Below are 9,528 nucleotides of genomic sequence, written 5' to 3'. Positions count from 1 at the left end.
TAGAGATCAAGGATCTTGCATCCCAAAATTGCCCTTGCTTTGCTTGGTGTGGCTGTAGCACCAACTTCTACTTCTTCATCATGTAGCTTTCAATACATTAAATTTCACAAACACACACACACACACACACACACACACACAAATCATTTCAGGGGTGATCTCCCAAGCAACCTTGAGGGGGGACAGTGATTCTCAGACAACCAGACCAGGAAGTTGAATGCAAGGGGCAGAGGATGAGGTGCTGAGAGACCACCCACATCACCCTGGAAGTGCTCTGAAACCACCAGGGCCACACCTGGCAGCCCTAAATGGCTTCAGCACCATATCCGGGAGCAGTTAGGGACAAGCAATGTTGGAGCAACTCCTTGGACAAAGAGTTCTAGCCTTTGAGCTCAAGTTTTCATAAATCTTTAGGGAAGACTGCCTGGTCAACAGAGCCTTGCCAGAAGACAGTGTGGAAATAGATATGGTGATTTATTTTCTTGCTATCTCCTGTCATTGTACTTTTCTGACCACATCCTGAGTGTTCAGCTTAGGGCATTGAATTTCAAGCCTAGCCTAGGATCCAGCCATTCTGTCATGATATCTGGAGTTTGACTATGGTGATGTTATAATTGATCTGTTGAGTTTGATGTGACAAATCCATATGTGGTTACCAGACTGCACTGTTAAGACTGGGTGAAAGTGACCCAAGGTCCACATCAGAGACCCATTGCCCACTGCCAATGGCCACTACCCCAATGCTTCAACACCAACTGGCTAGATCCATGTCCCTCTTACCAGCATCAGCATCTCAAGGTATTCTCAAGAACAAAGAAAACCCCATCAAGGTAAGGATTAACCCTCTCATGCCCCCAACAACCTTACAGTAGACACAATGGCTTAAACATGGAGCTGCAATAAAGGACATTCTAAGTCCTTGGCTCAAATCAAGAAGGAGAGAGGCGTGGGAGTCTAAAAGTACATAACTTCTTCAAGCCCGGAAGGCTGCATGAAGCATGACACAAAACGAATACATTGAGTTACACAGTAAGTGCTGCTTTGGATATCTTTGAATTATCATGAATAAAAGAGAAAGAAAAGGTCCTGAGGTGCATGAGCGTTCAAAAAAAAAATTAAGATGTCTGAAAAAAGAAACACCAAACAAAGGAATTATGAAAAGACCCCACAAGGAGCAATACCTGCATTCCTGCTGCACAGAGAGGGACACTCCCAAGCTAAACTACTTTCCAATATGATTAAATAAAAGCAAAAAGAGAAAGCAGGAAAATGGGAAGTCCCTCACCAAAAGTTCATGCCCAGGGAGAAACAGAAGTATTAAAGGTTATTTGAACAGGAAAGAAAAAAAAGAAAGCATGGAAAAGGATGGTTCCTAAAGTCTGCTTTCTTAGAGATGGCTTTACGCGAAAGCCACCTAAATAAAAAAGATTTATTAGGTCATTGGGTTTATGTTTAAGAAAGCCCATGTAACACATCCTGGACTGAAAGCCACCTTTTGCCTGCCAATACTTTATGTAAAAAAAGAATCCCTCCTCTCCACTTATACTACTTTGAGTCTTATCACCAAAGGAACTGTCAATGAGGTCAACAGCAGTGAGTAGGGCCTTGTCACACAGGGAGGCAAGGTTATTTGGAGAAAATATGCCCAAGTTACCAACAATCTTGAAAATGATGGATACATCAATGCAGTCTTACTGGCTTAACAACAGTTTTGTACAGATAACTCATAATTACAGAAGACCACACGCCAGTCAGGAAAGCCACTATTAAGCCTAATATACCTGCAGCCATCAAGAAAAATGCATATTATGTTACACAAAACAGTAAAGTGGTCGAGGTTTATAGTCTCCCCACTGCTCAGAGTCAACAAGTGTCAGTTTTCTTAACGTGTCCTCAGCGTGGAGTGGAATCATGTCTGCCTTATCATGTAGTAAGAATAGTTGCAACAGAATGATCAGTAGGAACATCTACTAAATGTCCATGAGTTGAGGATCAGTGAAAAATTTTCTTGCACAGAACTTAAGTTTTGAAACAAATTTGTCATTGGATTTTATCACTGAAGGGCATGGAGATAGAAATAATAAAGTATGTCTTGTCTGACCAACAAGATCATGTACTTCCTGAGTCTGATGAAAGCTTACATTGCCCCCAAACCAACCACATAGCTTTCAGGTTACTATCTTCAAGTAATTTCTGATAATCTGTGTAGAAATTCACCAAAAATATTAAAACTATTTGCAGTAGCAGTACATGGAGCTTAATTCATGCCATATTATGTCCCCCTGAATGCTTATTCCTGCAATTAAGGGAAATATTTTCTTCTCTAATCATTGACGCAGGCACACGAGCCGGTATATTAACTTTCTCATATGCCTTTGTTTTTGAACATAAACCTCCATTTATCAATAAATATTGTTTTTGCCTTGCTTTGGATGCATTTTTGAGAAAAATTCAATTTCGGGCATATCAATGTCTCTCTTTGAGTTATGATCAGCTTGTAAAGATACGCACTTCAAAGGGTTGAGACATTTCTAATAGAACTTGTGCTTAATTCTACATGTTCAGATTTGAGACTCTTTTTGCTAATTCTCTTAGAAGTTATGAATATAATGCATGGGTTTTCAATTATTTGGTCAACTTTGTTTCTGATTGACACAGTAAAAATTCTCTTACAGTTTCCCTTCATCATTACACCACCATTTTTGTTATACTGTTTAATAATGAACTTTACTGTATTTTTATTAATATATGAGATTTGGTTGATTTAGTCATCATTCTTATCATCTTTATGACATTTTATTAGAATGTTTTTTATCATGACTCATGCAATCTAATTTAGGGTGACTATTATGTTGAACAACGAACTTCTTGATAATTCTGATAATGTGCCTTACATTTACCAACACAAATGTGTTGAAGTGGACTCCCAGAGTCTAATTTAGCATGGCATGTTGTATCCATTTTTGGGTTATGAAAAAATTTCACAATGAAATCCGAATATGTCAACTGCTTACTAATATTATCACAAAGTTAGGGACCAGGAATCAATGAAATTATGCTAAGATGATGCAGTATTTTGCTCTTTGTATGTAATGTGGTACAGGAAAGAAAATAGGAGCAATTTTAGTTCCTCTTTTTCATGTTTGAAACTTTATTTAAACACTGTGATTTACAAAATCATATTCAGGGGTTACTCCTGGCTCTGTGCTCAGAAAACGTTTCTGGCAGGCTTGGGGACCATATGGGATGTTAGAAATCGAAACTAAGTCCGTCCTGGGTCGGCCAAGTGCAAAGCAAATGCTCTACCACTGTGCTATCTCTCTGGCTTCTACAAAGTTAATTTTAATACAGTCTTTTTAGGTATGCAATGTTCCAACACCAATCCCATCACCACTGTGACCTTCCCTCTACCAACATCCCCAGTTACCCCACCTCCTCTCTTGGAAGGAACAAGATAATTTACCTTGTATTGCTTGCTACATTTACCTCATGATGGTGTTACTACAGCCATTGACTGAACTAGCACCTAATATTAAGTGCTAAGTGGTAGTGGAGCCTTCTGTGTTATTGTTTTTGTTCATTATGCTTAGTGAGCTTCTTCTCAACTTTCCATTCTAATTTGTAGTACTTTTCATGGGCTGTCAGTACTGTGAAGTTTGGAGATGTCATGGTCACACATACATCTGTGAGATCCAGGAGTTATGGACCTAGGATTATTGAGCAGCCTAGTTTCTCAGCTCGGCCATTTCTCTGCCAGCAGAAGGTAAGTGTGGGTGGAAACTTAGCCTGCCCCATGCTGAGAAGAATGTTAATTCTTTCTAAATACATATTTTCTAGACTGAACTCATCTAAAATTTTTACCACTTACCTCAAAGATTAATTTTTTAAAAAAAATTTTGGCCACACCCATTTGATGCTCAGGGGTTACTCTTGGTTAAGCGCTCAGAAATTGCCCCTGGCTTGTGGGGATCATATGGGACGCCGGGGGATCGAACCGCAGTCCTTCCTTGGCTAGCGCTTGCAAGGCAGACACCTTACCTCTAGCGCCACCTCTCCGGCCTCAAAGATTAATTTTTTATACAGTCAGTACTTCATGGGTGCATTACTCTTTTCCTTGCCCAGTGGCAACCACTTAGAAGAGCAAGTGTTTTGATTTTGATAAAATACAACTTATCAGGTTTAAAATATCTTATTATTTTATTAACAATAAATTATTATTAAAACTATTATTAAATTATTTTTATTTTGAAATAAAACTTTAAAAATCACAAAATAAATATCTAAACTCCTAATCCAATGTTACTATGCCATGTTCCTCTGAAAACTTCCATATTTGGTGCTATATTAAGTTTATGGCTTATTTGAGGGAATTTTTTTGTTTGTTTGTTTTTGGGCCGTACCTGGTGATGCTCAGGGATTACTCCTGGCTATGTGCTCTGAAATAGCTCCTGGCTTAGGGGACCATGCCTAGGGATCGAACCACAGTTCATCCTAAGCTAGTGCAGGCAAGGCAGACGCCTTACCGCTTGGACCACCCCTCTGGCCCCCTATTTGAAGGAATTTTTGTGTAGAGTGTGAGGTTGGTATTTATGTTCTCTTTATTTTTAATTATTTTTGCATGTGAATGCCAACTGGCTCAGCACTATTAGTGTTGGAAGCATTATCTTTTGCCCCATTGATTTGCTTGGGCATATTTGCCAAAAATCAATTGACCATAAATCTAAGAGTTTATTTCTGGCCTCTCAGTACCACTGGTCTTTGGGACAATCCCTGGCCCCTCTCATCACCTCAACTCAACAGATTTTCTTGATGACTATAGCTTTATGAGAAATGTGAAATTGTTTCTGTCCTTCCCTTTTCTCCCCCCCCAGACCATTTCAGCTCTGCTTTTTCTTAAGAACTTCAGAGTAAACTTCACAAGCATCAACACTATAGTAAACATATGAGCTAAACTTTAAAAATTAAATTTAAAATGAGTTTATTAAAGGGGTGAGTTGGGGGAAACATGAAGGGATGCTGTGGAAGATAGGTGGGTGGGGAGAAAGAGTAGAGTGTGAGCACTGCCTGAAACCCAGTCATTAACAATATTGCATATCATTGGGTCTAAATATATTAAAACAGAGGAATATATAAACTGTGAAATTTATACCAAAAGAAAACATCCTGATGTAATTTTACAGGAAAGTTGTGCTAAATCTATAGATCATTTTTGGTGAGCCATTAACCCTATGAGTAAGTTGAGGGTCTCTTTGGGAGTTGAATGGTTCACTGGATCCTATACACATGTAGAACTATGTTTGAAACTTGAAATTCTATACTTTTGTAAATAAATAATAAATTGGTTAAAATCAAGAAAAATATTAAAAGAAACTCCTAATAGTGTTTTGGAAAAATCTCTATATATAGATCCTTTGAGTTACTTTTTAATGACTTTATAAAGAAATACTTATACTTGTATTAATTAACCATAGCAGTTCTCCTGGAAACATTGAAATATATGTTAAAAAAAAAGAAATATATGTTGAGTTCTTCCAAATAACTGTGCAGAAAACCTTATAGAGGAAGTACTAAAAATTTCAAGAGTCTTCTTTTGAAGACCTAAGACTATGTCCCCAATTTATGAACATGAATTGAATCAATTGCCCCTTATTAGGAAATAGATGTGCAGCTTTCAGTTTATAAGCCATCTTAGGCTTTGGTTGAGTTAGTTACTAATTATTATATTCTTTTTGATCCTGTCATGAATGGAATCATTTCTTTTTCTTTTTGGTTTTTGGGTCACACCCAGCTGCGCTCAGGGGTTACTCCGGATTTGTGCTTAGAATTCACTCCTGACAGGCTCAGGAAACCATATGGGATCCCAGAATTCAAACCAGTGTCCATCTGTGTTGGCTGTATGCAAGGCCTTACCACTGTACTATTGCTCTGGCCCCTGGAACTCATTTCTTAATTTTGCTCATTGTTCCTCATGAACAATTGTTCATAATTGTTCCTCATGGTATAGAAATACAATTTATTTTCTAATTGTTTTTGTATCTGATTTTGTTGAGCATGTATATTAGTTGTATGATCTTTGTTGTCCTTATTAAATACAGGTTGTTAGCTTTCCCTTCCTATTAGATATGCTTATAATTTTTTTCTTGCATTATTAAAAGTACTGCCATGTGGGGAATATTATTCAGTAGAAGGACTAATAATAACCCCTGAGTGCTGTTGTTCTGACCCAAAAACAAAACAAAACAAAACAAACAAAAAACAAAAACAAACAAAAAACCCCCAAAAAAACCTAAAACAAAAAAGAAAAACAGAAGGACTAATAACAGATCATCTTGTTTATTTCCACTCTAAGGAAAATTTCCAGTTTTTCAGCAGTCAGAGATTAGCTAATATTTGTAGATTATATTTATCAGACTAAAATGGTTCCCTTTATTAGTTGATTAATAGTTTTTACCACAAATGTTGGTCAACCCTCTTTTTTTTTTTTTGCCATACTAGACAGTGCTCGGGGGTTACTTCTGACTCTGTGCTCAGGAATTATTCGTGGCAGTGCTCAGAGAATCATATGGGATGCAGGGGAACAAACCCAAGTCAGTCACATGAAAGGCAAACACCCTACCTGCTGCACTATCACTCTGATTCCTGGGGTTTCCCTTTTATTCTATTAATATCATATATTATATATCCATTGATTTTTTAAACACTAACCAAGCCTTGTATCAATTTCACTTGCTGATGGCATAGAATTCCTTTTATACTTTGCTTGGTTCAGTTCATTAAAATTTTAAGGATATATTGATAATCTGTTTTCATGAGAGATGTTGATCTGTGGCTTTTCTTTCTTGCTTCTTGCTCTGCTTCTTCTTCCTTCCTTCCTTCCTTCCTTCCTTCCTTCCTTCCTTCCTTCCTTCCTTCCTCCTTCCTTCCTCCTTCCTTCCTTCCTTCCTTCTTTCTTTCTTTCTTTCTTTCTTTTTTTCTTCTTCTTCTTTCTTTCTTTCTCTTCTCTTCTTTCTTCTTCTTTTCTTTCTTTCTTTCTTTCTTTCTTTCTTCTTTCTTTCTTTCTTTCTTTTTCTTTCTTTCTTTCTTTCTTCCTTCCTTTCTTTCTTTCTTCCTTCCTTCTTCCTTCCCTCCCTCCCTCTCTTTCTTTCTTTCTTTCTTTTTTCTTTCTTTCTTCTATTCTTTCTTTCTTTTCTTTCTTTCTTTCTTTCTTTTTTTCTTTCTTTCTTTCTTCTCTTTCTTTCTTCTTTCTTTCTTTCTTTCTTTCTTTCTTTCTTTCTTTCTTCTTTCTTTCTTTTCTTTCTTCTTTCTTTCTTTCTTTCTTTCTTTCTTTCTTTCTTTCTTTCTTCCTTCTTCCTTCCTTCCTTCCTTCTTCCCTCCCTCCCTCCCTCCCTCCCTCCCTGTCCTCTCTCTTTCTTTCTTTCTTTTCTTCTTTCTTTCTTTTTTCTTTCTTTCTTTCTTTCTTTCTTTCTGTTCTTTCTTTCTTTCTTTTCTTTCTTTTCCTTTTTCCTTTCTTCTTTCTTTCCTTCTTTCTTTCTTTCTTTCTTTCTTTCTTTCTTTCTTTTTCTTTTAATACATGACTTTCTTTTCTGAGATATCCTGGTCTCATTTTTGTATCAGGGTAATACATAAAATGTATGTGTGTGTAAATTTATCCTTATCCTTTCTTTGCTTTAGAACAAGGGTCTCAAACTCAATTTACCTGGGGGCCGCAGGAGGCAAAGTCCGGGTGAGGCAGGGCCGCATAAGGGATTTTGCTTACCGAATATTCTCAATAAAAAATCGCATTAATAAGAAAAAAATCGCATTAAACATTTGCATACCCGGAATGGAACTGCTCAGGGTATGCGAATGTTTAATGCGATTTTTTTCTTACTAATGCGATTTTTATTGCGATTATTTGGTAAGCGAATAATCGCGAATACTGCAATATTTGAAGGCCGGCCGCGGGCCACAAAATGTTGTACGGAGGGCCGCAAACGGCCCGCGGGCCGCGAGTTTGAGGACCCCTGCTTTAGAACATTCTTTAGGGGTGGGACACAAAGCTACACATCCAGCAGTGCTCAGGGGACACTGTGGTACCAAAATTTGAACCTAGAACAGGGGTGGCGAACAAGTTCGACACAAAGAGCCAAAATTTTAAACCGTGAGAGTCATAGAGGCACACCACGCACTGACCTGCCAAAACAGACAAAAACACAAAAGCATATACCATCATTTTAACAATAATATATTAAACACATATTACATTTTGCCATTTTGAGTGAGGGTCAAAATCCTGCAGTGATGGTGAGGGTGTGCTGCGTCCTTCACACTAAGAACTAACGGCCAGATGTGACCCAACATGTGCCACACGGGTCCCCGGCTTGCTGGCCCTTGCAGTTGTTCCCGAGGGATGGGAGACGGGAGGATGCAGCCTGGGGGCGGGACTCCGTGCTGGGAGATCTCTCCTCAGAGGTCCCTCCTCGGAAGCAGCAGAAAAAAAACCAAACTTGGCAAAGAGCCACAGTATACAAAACAATGAGAAGTGACGAAGAGCCACATTCATTTTAGCTGGGAGCCAAATGCGGCTTGAGAGCCGCGTGTTCACCACCCCTGACCTAGAACCTCACACAAACAAGGCAATCACTTAATTCTTTTTATTTTTATGAAAAATAAAGAGAAATTTAATAATTTAGAGATTAAAATTCAATGCTGTTAACTATTTTTTCTTCTTTATTTGAACATCTTGATTACATAAATGATTGTGATTAGGTTTCAGTCATGTAAAGAACACCCCCTTCACCAGTGCAACATTCCCATCACCAGTGTCCCAAATCTCCCTCCATCCCACCCCACCACCACCTGTACTCCAGAGAGGCTTTCCAGTTCCCTCTTTCATTCACATGATTATGGTAGTTCTCTGTGTAGTTATTTCCATAGCTGTACTCACCACTCTTTGTGGTGAGCTTCATGGAGTGAGCTGGAAGTTCCAGCCCTCCTCTCATTGTCTCTGAGGATTGTTACAAAAATGACTTTTATTTTTCTTAAAACCCACAGATGAGTGAGACTATTCTGCGTCTCTCTCTCTCCCTCTGACTTATTTCACTCAGCATGATAGATTCCATGTACATCTATGTATAGGAAAATTTCATCACTTCATCTCTCCTGACGGCTGCATAATATTCCATTGTGTATATGTACCACAGTTTCTTTAGCCATTCATCTGTTGAAGGGCATTTTGGTTGTTTCCAGAGCCTGGCTAATGTAAATCGTGCTGCAATAAATATAGGTGTGAGGAAGGGTTTTTGTATTGTATTCTTGTGTTCTTAGGATATATCCCTAGGAGTGGAATAGCTGAGTCGAATGAGAGCTCAAATCTTGAGCCATATCACAGTCCCTACGACTATTTAAAACAAAAATTTGACAGTTTTTCTGGAGAGACAGTAGAGAAGTACATCACTTGCCTGTATACAGCCAATCCAGCTTCCATCCCTGGCACAAAAATATTTCCCTGAGTATTGCCAGAAGTGACCCTGAGCACAAAGCCAGGAA

At 38.3% G+C, this 9,528-nt stretch overlaps 1 pseudogene; it reads left to right on the top strand.

Annotated features, from left to right (window-relative positions):
• Nucleotides 1-998: 998 nt before the first annotated feature.
• On the top strand, nt 999-1,703 carry LOC126014263 (ribosome biogenesis protein NSA2 homolog; annotated as a pseudogene).
• Nucleotides 1,704-9,528: the final 7,825 nt, after the last annotated feature.

This window comes from Suncus etruscus, chromosome 7, assembly GCF_024139225.1.
Source record: "Suncus etruscus isolate mSunEtr1 chromosome 7, mSunEtr1.pri.cur, whole genome shotgun sequence".
Lineage (NCBI taxonomy): Eukaryota > Metazoa > Chordata > Mammalia > Eulipotyphla > Soricidae > Suncus > Suncus etruscus.
The sequence above is the reverse complement of the archived record's forward strand: the minus strand, read 5'-3'. Positions and strand labels throughout refer to the sequence as shown.